Below are 12,243 nucleotides of genomic sequence, written 5' to 3' on the forward strand. Positions count from 1 at the left end.
GACGGGGCGAGCTCGATTCTGAAGAGGACCCAAGTTTTGAAATGGATTAAGCCGAGTAGAGACTGGATTAAAATTAATGTTGATGGTCCTTCCATTATTGGTAACCTGGGCCCTTCTAGGGGAGGCGGTGTGGGTAGATGCAATGAGGGCAATTTTTTGTTTGCCTTCTCTTCAGCCTACAGTTTAGGCTCCAATACTCGCGCTGAATTCAAGGCAATCTGGTAGGGCCTATCTCGATGCATAGATTTGGGTTTCTCTAAAGTGAAAGTGGCGAGTGACTCTAAATCCATTATTACGATTCTCTCCAAGGATTTGGAGGCGGCATGGTCCATTTGCTATTGGAAGGCGAGGGTTAAGGTGCTTATGAGAGCTTTAGAGGTTACTTTTGCTCATACGCCTAGGGAGGCAAATACGGTGGCAGACGACCTACCTCGAAGGGGTAGTGTGACCCAGAATAGTACTTTCTTCCAGAATTATGCTTCGTTTCCTAGATCCACTAGGGGTCTAATTTTGTTTGGATAGAGCAGGCCTGAGTTACATGAGGGACATGTAATTACCCACCCACCCCCTCTCTTTTTTGGTTGTTCCTTTCCTTCGTTGTTTCTTTCTTATGATAGGTGGCCCTGTCTATTTTTGTTGATTGGGCTACCCGAATCCATTAATAGAAATGAGTTTATGAAAAAAACACATGAATTTTACGTGGAAAAAATCTCACGGGAAAAAACTACAACATAAAGCGACAAGTAATCCACTATAAAATGATATTATAAGAGATAAATGGACTTACCAATCTGAACAACACCAAAATCTCTTCTCAAAACCCTAAGTTTGCTTTGTAACACCTTAAGAACATCTTAACATTCACTTAAAATACCTTAATCCTAATTACATTTTGTCTTACCAAGGAGAGCTTGTTGCAATCCTTGCTAAACTAGAATACATATCATCTTAACCTTCCATAGTTCAAAGTTATTTTTATCGGTGAATTTCTCCATTTCGTACTTCACATTAGACGGTTTTGTTGACATGTTTCATATTAAAACTCGAAGCCCCAACATTATCTCTAATCCCACTTGTTGGGGGATCACGCAAAAGAAAACCCTAATTCAATCAAATAAAGTGAAATCAAATGCATACAAAAGCACACAGAGAACATATGAATTTTATGTGGAAAAATTCTCGCGGGAAAAAAACCATAGCACAAAGTGACAAGCAATCCATTATAAAACGTTATAATTACAAGAGATCAATGAACTTACTGATTCAAATAACCCCAAAATTCATTCTCAAAACCCAACATTTGTTCTAGAATACCTTTAAAAAAATCTTAAGATTCACTTAAAATACCCGAATCCTAATTACATCCAATATATATACTATCACAACCGAAATTATAAATAAACCAAGCATTTATGCAGTTTTGCATGTGTTGTCGATGGGACTTTCAATGGCATTGACAACCATCAAAGGCCAGTCGATGATAGAGAAGCCACATATGATGTCATTAAGTAGTAACTCCAAAATAGTCTAGTAAACAAATGAAATTTGTTCAAATTTTCTTGATGGCATCGAGTGGACTTTCGATGCAATCAACCAACCCTTAACCTTAGTCACAAGGAAGACATATGACAATAGTTAGAATACACTCATACACAATCAAATAATAATTTCGATGGCCGGGATAGTGTTGAGGGTCAAATATTGCATATTATCCCCTATTTATATCTTGGTTTTATGAACATAATAATTAATGCTTAATGTTATATTTTACTCATGTTTGTGTTGTAAGGTGAATTTAAGAGCTTGGATTGAAAAGGGTACTAGAAGCATGGATTTGATGCTCAAGAATCACCAAGGCAAGGGATGGATCTTAGGAGACCAAGATTGAAGAATTCACATGCCAAATATCTAAGAAAACTAAGCGAGGAATGAAGCAAATCAAAGATTTGAAGTGAAGAAAAGGAATCCTGAAATCGTCCTGAGAAAGCATATTCTGGAACTCTAGGTCATTTTGTGAAATTATGCAAGTGAAGTTTATTTTAGAAATTGCGCAGAGTGAAGTCTATTTTAGCAAATTGCATAAATTTGAGGCTATTTCTAGAGTTTGCCAACTAGGTGCGAAAGTTAGAGTTCCATAATTATAAATAGGACCTCCTAGGATGTTCTTAGGAATCTTCTAGGGTTTAAGGAGTAAAGCAAAAGGGTGGAGAAGCCATTGCCAAGATTTTTTCTTCTTCTTCCTTAGTTGTTTCAATACTTTCATCTAGGGTTTTAAATCTAATCATGTCTATGGTTGGATAAACCTCTTAACTAGGGCTAAGAGGTAAAGATTGTAGCATGATGAGATATTTTTATTGCTTTGATCCATGTTTATATTAAACTTCATGGATTCTAATTTGATATTTAAGGAATACTTTCAATTGTTAATGGTTTATTGTGACTCAAATTACAGTAAATCTGCAGTAGCTTTAAGTATATTATTTTCCTGATTTGAGATTATGAAATTAGTAAGTCCTGTTGTTCACCATCGTCCCTTAGGCATGGTAGGGTGATGGAATCCTTCCTAATCTTCATAATTCTCCTACTTTAAGATTATAGGATTGGTAAATCCCGTTGTTTGCCATTGTCTCCTGGGCATGGTTTGGTGATGGAATCCCTGCAAATTATCATAGTTCCCCTTCATTGAAAATTAGGTCAATGGAAGTTCAGATTTGGTTTAATTGATATATTTTTCAATTGGATAGTATAGGACTCCAATTCTAATTATGTTACTTGAATCAAGCAAGAGGGCTCCCTTATCACTACAAGTAGATCGTTGGAACCCTAGTTCCCACCTTTAAACTCTTAGTTTTAATTACTTAATTCACAATTACTCTCTCAATTACTTCAGAATTAGTTTTATATCTTCTTCTAGTTCTACTTCTAAATAATTTCAGAAACGCACAAGATCAGTCCCTGTGGATTTGACCTCAGTCTTACCGAGATTATTACTACATCGCGACCCTACACTTGGGGTTATGAACAAATAGCTACATGTCAGTGCAACTAGGGTTGTACATCGAGCCGAGTCGAGTCGAGGTGTGCTAAGCTCGGCTTGACTCATCTGTACTCTACTCGAGCTCGAGCTCGCCCTTGAACTTAACATTAGAGCTCAACTTGACTCGTCCATGATCTACTATTCACAATCCTAAGTGTAGGGTCACGATGTAGTAATAATCTCTGTGAGACCGAGGTCGAATCCACAGGGACTAATCTTGTATGTTTCTGAAAGTAATTAAAGCTAAAACTAGAGAAAGATAAAAATTATCTGAAATAAGGAAGGAATTGTGAATATATTGATTAAACTATCAATTTAAAGGTGGGAACTAGGGTGTCAAGGATCCACTTGTAGAAATTGAGATGCTACCTTGCTTGATTCAAGTGATCCAACTGGAATCAGAGTCCTTTCTTATCCGGTTGGAGAAAGAGATGATCGAATCTCTGAACTTCTCATTGATCCAGTCTCAAAGGAGGAGAATTGTGAGGATTTGGAAGGGATTCCGTCACCCAACCATACCCCGGAGACGATAGCAAAAAATGGAATTTCCTAATCCCACAATCTCAATTAAAAAAGAAGATATCTAAAGCTATCGCAGAGCTATTATAATTTGAGTCATAACAAACCATTGAAAACTGAAAATATTCCTTAAAATCAACTAGAAATCAATGAAGTTCAACATAAACATGATTTAAAGCAAAGTAAACATCTCAATCACGTACAAGCTTCACCTCTTGGCCCTAGCTAAGAGGTTTAGCCAACCATAGACATGATTGAACTAAGAACTCTTAAAGAAAGCATAAAAAAAACTAAGGGAGAAGAAGAAAAACTCTTGGCGGTGGCTCTCTACCCTTTTACTCCACTCCTTAAACCCTAGAATATGTCTAGGAATGTCCTAGGGACTCTTAGTTATAGTTATGAAGCTCCACCTTACCCACCGACTTGGAATTTTCACAATTCGTTACGAAAATACCTCAATTTACGCAGTCCGCAGCTTTTCCGCGCTATGCTTCAGTCGAACCAAAGTTGGGTTCAATCGGACCGAATCAAGATTGAAAATTACACTTCTTGTTGGACAATTCTATGCGATTTCGGTTGGACCGAAGCAGATGCTGAAAATTCTTATGTAGAAAATCTATCAAATTTAGGTCGAACCAACTCCAACCGAAGTCTCTAACCAAAGTTGGCTCAAGTTGGAACGAATTATCCTTATTTCATGCTGGACAGTTTTTTGTGATTTCGATCGGACCGAAGTTATATCAGGTCGGACCGAAATCTCCTGTTTTCTGTTGCGGATTCTACATTCTTTCAAAACCCTTCTTCATCCTTTGTACTTGGTTTCCTTAGATCTTTGACATGTGAATTCTTCATTCTTGGTCTCCTAAGATCCATCTTTTGCCTTGGTGATTCTTAAGCATTAAATCTATGCTTTTAGCATTCTTTTCAATGCTTCACCTTGCAACACAAACATGTATAAAATATACCATTAAGCCTTATCATGTTCATAAAACCAAGATATAAATAGGAGAAAATATGTAATATTTGACACTCAACACACTCCCCAACCAGTATTTTGCTAGTCCTAAGCAAAACATGCATGAAGTAATTTTCAATTCCCAAAGTTCAAGCCTTTTTCAGAAAATAATATTTTTTGCAATCGAGTATGAATGAGTAGAATTAAGACAAGAAAGTTGGACTTTTAAAAACCTAGAGCCAAATCATATAAGCAGTCAATTAAATAGGTTCTTTATCAATTTCTTCTGAGCATAAGTTCTTATATCATGTTTTTCAATGTACTCAGTGAAAATCAAATTACTTCCCACGAAAGTATTATCATTTCATAATGTTAGACATGTTCATCATATCAAGAGTAATTAAAAACTCAAGTACTGATTCCGAACTTATCTCCTTCTCCTTCTTTTTCCAGTTTTTGATTTTATATCGACGATTATTTTTTTTATTCATTCTTTTCAAATTCTTTTCAGAATTTTTCATTCTTTTTCAAACTTTTTCCAATCTTTTCATCATACATGACCCTTTTTTTTCGATCTTATCATTTTTAACCGGTTCTTTTCATCTTTTAAGATGGATAAAATTCTCAAGACTGAATTCTCAACATCTATCAATGATTCTCATGTTAACAATCAGAAATTCTAGCGAAACTCGCAGAAAGAAAATTGAACGTGTCTTGTGATTTAGATCAACATGATATTTAAAACTTCCTCTTAATCAATTGAGTGCAAGAACCATAAGTGATAAGCTACTTAGTTGATCAAACTCCAACAATTCAAAATTCAATCTCTATCTTATCATTATACCACAACATTCTTTAAATGCACAAACTATCATTTTCGAAACAGATTTCAATTCGAAACATTAAATATTTCAAAATTTTAAATTTTGCCCAAAACTAAGAAAACGCTGATTAGTTTACCTAATCCACACCCCCCAACCTAAAATCTACATTGTCTTCAATGTAAAAGATATAAGCATGTAATGCAAAAGAGGCAACGAAAAGAAAGGAGAAGTGTAGGAAAGGAAGTACCTGAAGAAAGCGAATTGCGACTCTTCCAAAGTTCTCAATGTGAAGATGGGTTAGCACAAAGACTAGAAAAACTAAAAGAAAATAATTCTAGTTCTAAATCCTATGAAAGCAATAAACCTAACTACACCTCCATCAGACTAGGAGGTCAATCCTGGTAAACAGGATCAATCAGAGGTATGGACATGTCCTTTGAATCAAATTTCTCAACAAATGGCTTTAAACAATGTCCATTCACTTTGAAAATATTGTCATTCATTGGATTTTGAATCTCGATGGCCCTTTGAGGATAGACATTAGTAACGGTGAAAGGGCCAGCCCAACAAGATTGGAGTTTACCCAGAAAAACACGTAATCGAGAATTGTATAAAAGGACTTTTTGACCGTTCAAGAATTATTTTTGAAGGATGTTCTTGTCGTGGAACACCTTCATCTTATCCTTGTAAACTCTCAAGTTCTCATATTTGTTATTCCAAATTTCCTCAAGTTCATTCAACTGAAGTTTACGCAGCGAGCCAGCTTCGTCCAAGTTAAAATTTAGGTTTTTAATAACCCAGCAGGCTCTATGTTCCAATTCCACAGGCAAGTGGCAAGCTTTCTCATAGACAAGTCTAAAGGTTGACATTCCAATGGGAGTCTTAAAAGTTATACAGTATGCCCATAAAGCATCAATTAAACAGATTAACCAATCCTTGTGATTGGGGTTAACCATTTTCTCCAAAATATGTTTAATCTTCCTGTTAGAAATCTCAGCTTGCCCACTTATATGTGGGTGGCATGGAGTGCTCACCTTATGAGAGATGTCATATTTCTTCATTAAGTTCACAAATGGCCTATTGCAAAAATATGAACCTCTATCACTAATAATGGCTCAAAGCGTTCTAAACCGGGAAAGGATGTTTTCTTTTAAGAACCTAATGACCGTTTGATGGTCATTGTTCTAGCACGGGACCGCTTCGACTCATTTAGTGACATAGTCTACTACTAGCAAAATGTATAAATTTCCAAAGATTGGGGGAATGGCCCTATGAAATCAATGCCCCAACAGTCAAATGCTTCAATGATCAGAGTGGGATTCAGAGGCATTATATTTCAATGGGACAACGCTCCTAATTTCTGACAATGCCCACAAGCTTTGTAGAACTCATGAGTGTCCTTGAACATAGTGGGCCAATAGAAGTCACACTGCAGAATTTTGATCATGGTCTTTTTAGCAAAAAAGTGACCACCATAGGCCTGAGAGTAACAGAAGGAGATGACACTTTGGTATTCATTGTCTAGCACACACCTCCTTAGAATTTGGTCTGGGCAATATTTAAATAAATATGGGTCATCCCAAAATACGAACCTCAGTGAAGAATTTTTTTTCTTATCTTGTGCAGTCCAATGTGTTGGTGTGAAACCTGTGGCAAGATAAATAGCAATATCAGCAAATAAGGTAAGTGGGAGAGTTTAAACAGTTATTCAACAAGGAACATGTTATTTATACGTGTCGCCCCAAGGGAATCAGGGAGGTCAAGTCTTGAAAGATGGTCAGCCACTTCGTTCTCTACTCCCTTTCGTCTCGTATTTCCAAATTAAATTCCTGGAGTAGCAGGATCCATCTTATCAAGCGGGGCTTAACATCATTCTTAGAAAGAAGGTACTTGAGCGCCGCATGATCAGTGTAGATAATGATCTTAGATGCAATCAAGTAGGACCTAAATTTGTCCAAAGCGAATACTACGGCTAAGAGTTCCTTCTCTATAGTAGAGTAATCACTTGGGGAGGATTTAAAGTTTTACTTGCATAATAAATAACACAGGACTTCTTTTCTTTTCTCTGGCCTAACATCGCCCCAATAGCATAGTCAAACGCATCACACATAATTTCAAAAGGAATGCTCCAGTCAGGTGGCTGCATGATAGGTGAGGTGGTCAACATGCCTTTGAGCTTAGAAAAAGCTTCCTGGCATTGCTCAGTCCACTCGTATGGTATATCCTTTTGAAGTAGATTACATAAAGGATGAGAGAGGTGACTAAAGTCCTTTCTAAATCGCCTGTAAAATTCGGCGTGTCCTAAGAAGGATCGCACGTCTCGTATGCTCTTGGGTAGAGGTAGGTTAGAGATAAGATTAGTTTTATCCTTATCTACCTCAATTCCCTTGGATATAATCATACTCTCATGTTCTTGCTCAAGGTGAGAAGAAATCACCACCCACAGACAAGTGGGCAAACTGAGATTTCCAACAGGGAGATTAAACATATTTTGGAGAAAACGGTTAACCCCGATCGCATGGATTGGTCAATCCTTTTGACTGATGCTTTATGGGCATACTGTACAACTTTTAAGACTCCCATTGGAATGTCATCTTTTAGATTTGTCTATGGAAAAGTTGTGTCTAGCACGTCTCTAAAGGGTCAGAGGATAGAGTCATGATTAGAGCTCTATCTTCCACGAAAGAGTCTATCATATTAATGTCGTGGGCCTCGTCATCATCCTCTTCCGGCTGCTCATGTTGAAAAAAATATTGAGTTCCAATGTCATATTTTCAAAAGACAAATTCATAACCCCATTCCTACAATTGATGATAGCATTAGATGTAACGAGGAACGAGCAGCCAAGTATGACAGGGATTTGAGTGCTCATATCTATGATGGGCTGAGTATCCAGGATGATAAAATCTACTGGATAGTAGAATTTATCAACTTGGACCAACACATCCTCAATAATCCCCCTCGGTTCACGAACTGAGTGATCAGCAAGTTGTAATGTGGTTCGAGTGAGTTTTAATTCACCCAGACCCAGTTGTTCGTAGACCGAGTAAGGGTTCAGATTTACGCTTGCCTCCAAGTCAAGAAGTGCGTTCTGAATTTGGTGATTCCCAATTATACAAGTGATAGTTGGGCTACCAGGATCTTTATATTTTTGTGGTACACTTTGCTTAAGGATGGCACTCACTTTCTCTATTAGGAAAATTTTCTTTTTGATACTTTGCCGCCCCTTGGTTGTGCATGTCTTTCAGAAATTTGACATATGAAGGAATTTGTTTTACGGCATCTAGAAGAGGGATGTTGACCTTCACTTGTTTTAACACCTCTAGAATATCATGTGAGTTGGCTAGAGGTTTTAGTGCAATCAACCGTTAGGGGAGTGGAGCCATTAGCTTGATCAAAGGTTCCGGTTCTAATCCATGTGAAGTAGTGCTCGATTTATCATCTATGTCTTCTTCCAGGTCCTTAGACTTTTCAGCCCTTATCGGAATAGATTTATTAATTATTTTTCCACTCCTAAGAGTGGAGATAGCTTAGCTTGCTACATCTGATTTGAAGAGCTTGGGTCACTAATTTCACATTGCGGTTTTGGATTGGGGAGAGGTTGGGTTGGAAGCATCCCTTTCTCCCCACTCGCTAAGTATGTCTCAATCCTTTGAATGAATTTGTTAGGTCTTGGAAGACTTGTAATGTGTTTTTATTGAAAAGTTCTTGATTTTGAATGTGTTTTAAAACCGGATCTTCCTAAGGTTTCCCTTGATTTAAGAATTGGTTAAGGAATCCTTGAGGAGTAACAATGTCCATTCCTCTAACTAAAGTTTTAATGATTCCTCCAACTTAAATTGTATGTGTTTGAAATGAGTCCTTTGAAAGGCCTTTGGTAGTTCTTCACGAAATTCGATTGCTCATTTAGTATTTCTTGAAAAGAAGGTATTGTTGGACAATTTTCAATTGTGTGAACATTACAAGCACAAATACCGCAGACAACTTCCTTAGACTTATCCTTCTTAAGTTCCATGGCCTCAAGTTTCCTTGTGAGACTGGCCACTTTAGCATTTAAATCATCTTCTTCTTTCAAAACATATATCCTGCCCTTCTCCTTTGATTGAATAGATTTAGAAGTGGTGCTAGGTCATAGAGAGATGTCCCATGATTGTGTGATTTCAGCGAGTTTATTAAAGTAATCCCACATATTATCGACATCTTTATTCATGAATTCCCCATTGCACATTGTCTCGATGAATTGGCGCATGGAAGATGTCAATCCTTCATGGAAGAAACTTGTTATGTGTCACGTTTCAAAATCGTGTTGTTGGCATGAACTGATAAGATCCTTGAACCGCTCCCAATATTAAAAAAATGTTTCATCTTCCTTTTGGGTGAAGTTCATGACAACTTTCTGATGGTGTTTGTTTTATGGTATGGGAAGAATTTTTTTATAAACTCCTTTGTCATGTCGTTCCATCTGTCAATTGATCGTGGACGTAGTAAATGCAACCACGTATTAACCTTTTCTTTTAAGGAGAAAGGAAAGAGTTTCAGCCTGATCGTGTCCTCGGACACATTGGAAAAATATAAAGTGGCTATAATCTCATCAAACTCTTTCATGTGTAGATATGGATTTTCAAATTCAAGTCCATAGAACTTTGGAAGGAGATGGATCACTCCTAGCTTGATATCCATATTTCCTGTATTTTTTGGAAAAATCATACATGAAGGTGTACTCACCCCTGTCGGTTGTAAATAGTCTCGTAAAGTACGATGCGGGGGTGCATGATGCACCTCATTCTCATCATGGGCTTCCTCAACTGGAGGTTGAGGTTGATTTGTAGGTTGATTAGCAGCCATCACTTCTATTAACTCTAAGGATTTCTGGTGGTGTCTAATCCTGTGAAGGATAAGCAACCTTTCGACCAATCCTCCTTCACTTAAGAGACGTCAAGTGTTGTCACGAATCCACTTGGGCATGAAACACTCTCAGCCTTTAAGTTTAGAATCTACCCTAAAATCTAATAATTGAAAACTACAACAAATAAGAAGTAATTAAAGAGAGAAAGTTAGAACAAAGTTACTAGATAAGAGTTGCTAGGTTAAGATCCTACAAAACAGAGAACAAAGTTTCTAAAAATAAGTTTAGTAAACTTCCTAACCTAGTAACAAAATAAAAAGTTGATCATAATCTTAACCTAATTCTAAAACTAATTAAATTCAGAAAACTACAATCGTAGTCCTCGACAACGATGCCGAAAACTTGTTCACAACCCCAAGTGTAGGGTCACGATGTAGTAAGAATCTCGGTGAGACCAAGGTCGAATTCATAGGGACTAATCTTGTACATTTCTATAAGTAACTAGAACTAAAACTAGATAAAGATATAAACTATCTGAAATAAGGAAGGAATTATGAATATTGTGATTAAACTATCAATTTAAAGGTGGGAACTAGGGTGTCAAGGATCCACTTATAGCAATTGAGATGCCACCTTGCTTGATTCAAGAGATCTAACTGGAGTCAGAGTCCTCTCTTATCTAGTTGGAGAAAGAGATGATCGAATCTCTGAACTTCTCATTGATCCAATCTCAAAGGAGGAGAATTGTGAGGATTTGAAAGGGATTCCATCACCCAACCATGCCCCGGAGACGATGGCAAACAACAGGATTTACCAATCCCACAATCTCAATTAAGAAAAGAAAATATCTAAAACTATTGTAGATCCATGATAATTCGAGTCATAACAAACCATTGAAAACTAAAAATATTCCTTAAAATCAACTAGAAATCAATGAAGTTCAACATAAACATGAATCAAAGCAAAGTAAACATCCCAATCACGCTATAAACTTCACCTCTTAGTCATAACTAAGAGGTTTAGCCCACCATAGACATGATTGAACTAAGAACTCTTGAAGAAAGGATAAAAACAACTAAGGAAGAAGAAGAAAAAACTCTTGGCGGCGGCTCTCCACCCTTTTGCTCTACTCCTTAAACCCTAGAAGATGCCTAAGAACGGCCTAGGGACTCCTATTTATAGTTGTGAAGCCCCATCTTACGCAATTCCTTGGATCGGTCGGACTGAAGTTGGGTTCGGTTGAACTGAATTAAGATTGAAAATCGCACTTTCTCATTGGACAATTCTGCGCGATTTCAGTCGAACTGAAGTTGACTTCAATCGGACTAAAGTTGTTACTGAAAATTCTTGTGCAGAAAATCTGTAAAATTTAGGTCGGACCGACTCCAACCGAAGTTGGCTCAGGTCAGACCGAATTATCCTGATTTCTTACTAGACAGTTTTCTGCGATTTCGGTCAGACCGAAGTTGGATCGGGTCGAAATGAAATGTCTTGTTTTCTGTTGTGGATTCTACATTCTTTTAAATCCTTTCTTCATCCTTTGTACATGGTTTCCTTGGATCTTTGGTGTGTGAATTCTTTATTCTTTCTCTCCTAAGATCCATCTTTTTCCTTGGGAGCATTTAATCCATGCTTTTAATATTCTTTTCAATCCAAGCTCTCATATTTACCTTGCAACACAAACATGTATAAACTACACCATTAAGCCATATCATGTTCATAAAACCAAGATATAAATAGGTAAAAATATGCAATATTTGACACTTAACATCTACTCAAGCTCGAGCTCGCCATCGAGCTTAACATTGGAGCTCGCCCGACTCAACGCTCAACTCAACCCAACCCAGGACCCAACCCAACCTAGCACCCAACTTAACCTAACTAAATGCTCAACCAGACCCAACCCAACACCCAACCAAGCCCAGCAACCAACCGCACCCTACCCAGCCCACAACCCACCCACCCCAAATCAAACAAATAATCAAATATTAAAAAAATATATAGATAAATCAAATCATCAATAGATGATAATTGATGAGTTTGGGTGTCACCTTTGTGGGTG

At 37.3% G+C, this 12,243-nt stretch overlaps 1 non-coding gene across 1 annotated transcript; it reads left to right on the forward strand.

Moving 5' to 3' along the window:
* The first annotated feature begins 9,633 nt into the window (after positions 1-9,633).
* On the forward strand, positions 9,634-9,739 carry LOC131241862 (small nucleolar RNA R71). The gene has a single exon (XR_009169428.1). It is a non-coding gene; the product is annotated as a small nucleolar RNA R71 (small nucleolar RNA).
* The last annotated feature ends 2,504 nt before the right edge of the window (positions 9,740-12,243 follow it).

The sequence above is a fragment of the Magnolia sinica genome, chromosome 3 (genome assembly GCF_029962835.1).
Source record: "Magnolia sinica isolate HGM2019 chromosome 3, MsV1, whole genome shotgun sequence".
Lineage (NCBI taxonomy): Eukaryota > Viridiplantae > Streptophyta > Magnoliopsida > Magnoliales > Magnoliaceae > Magnolia > Magnolia sinica.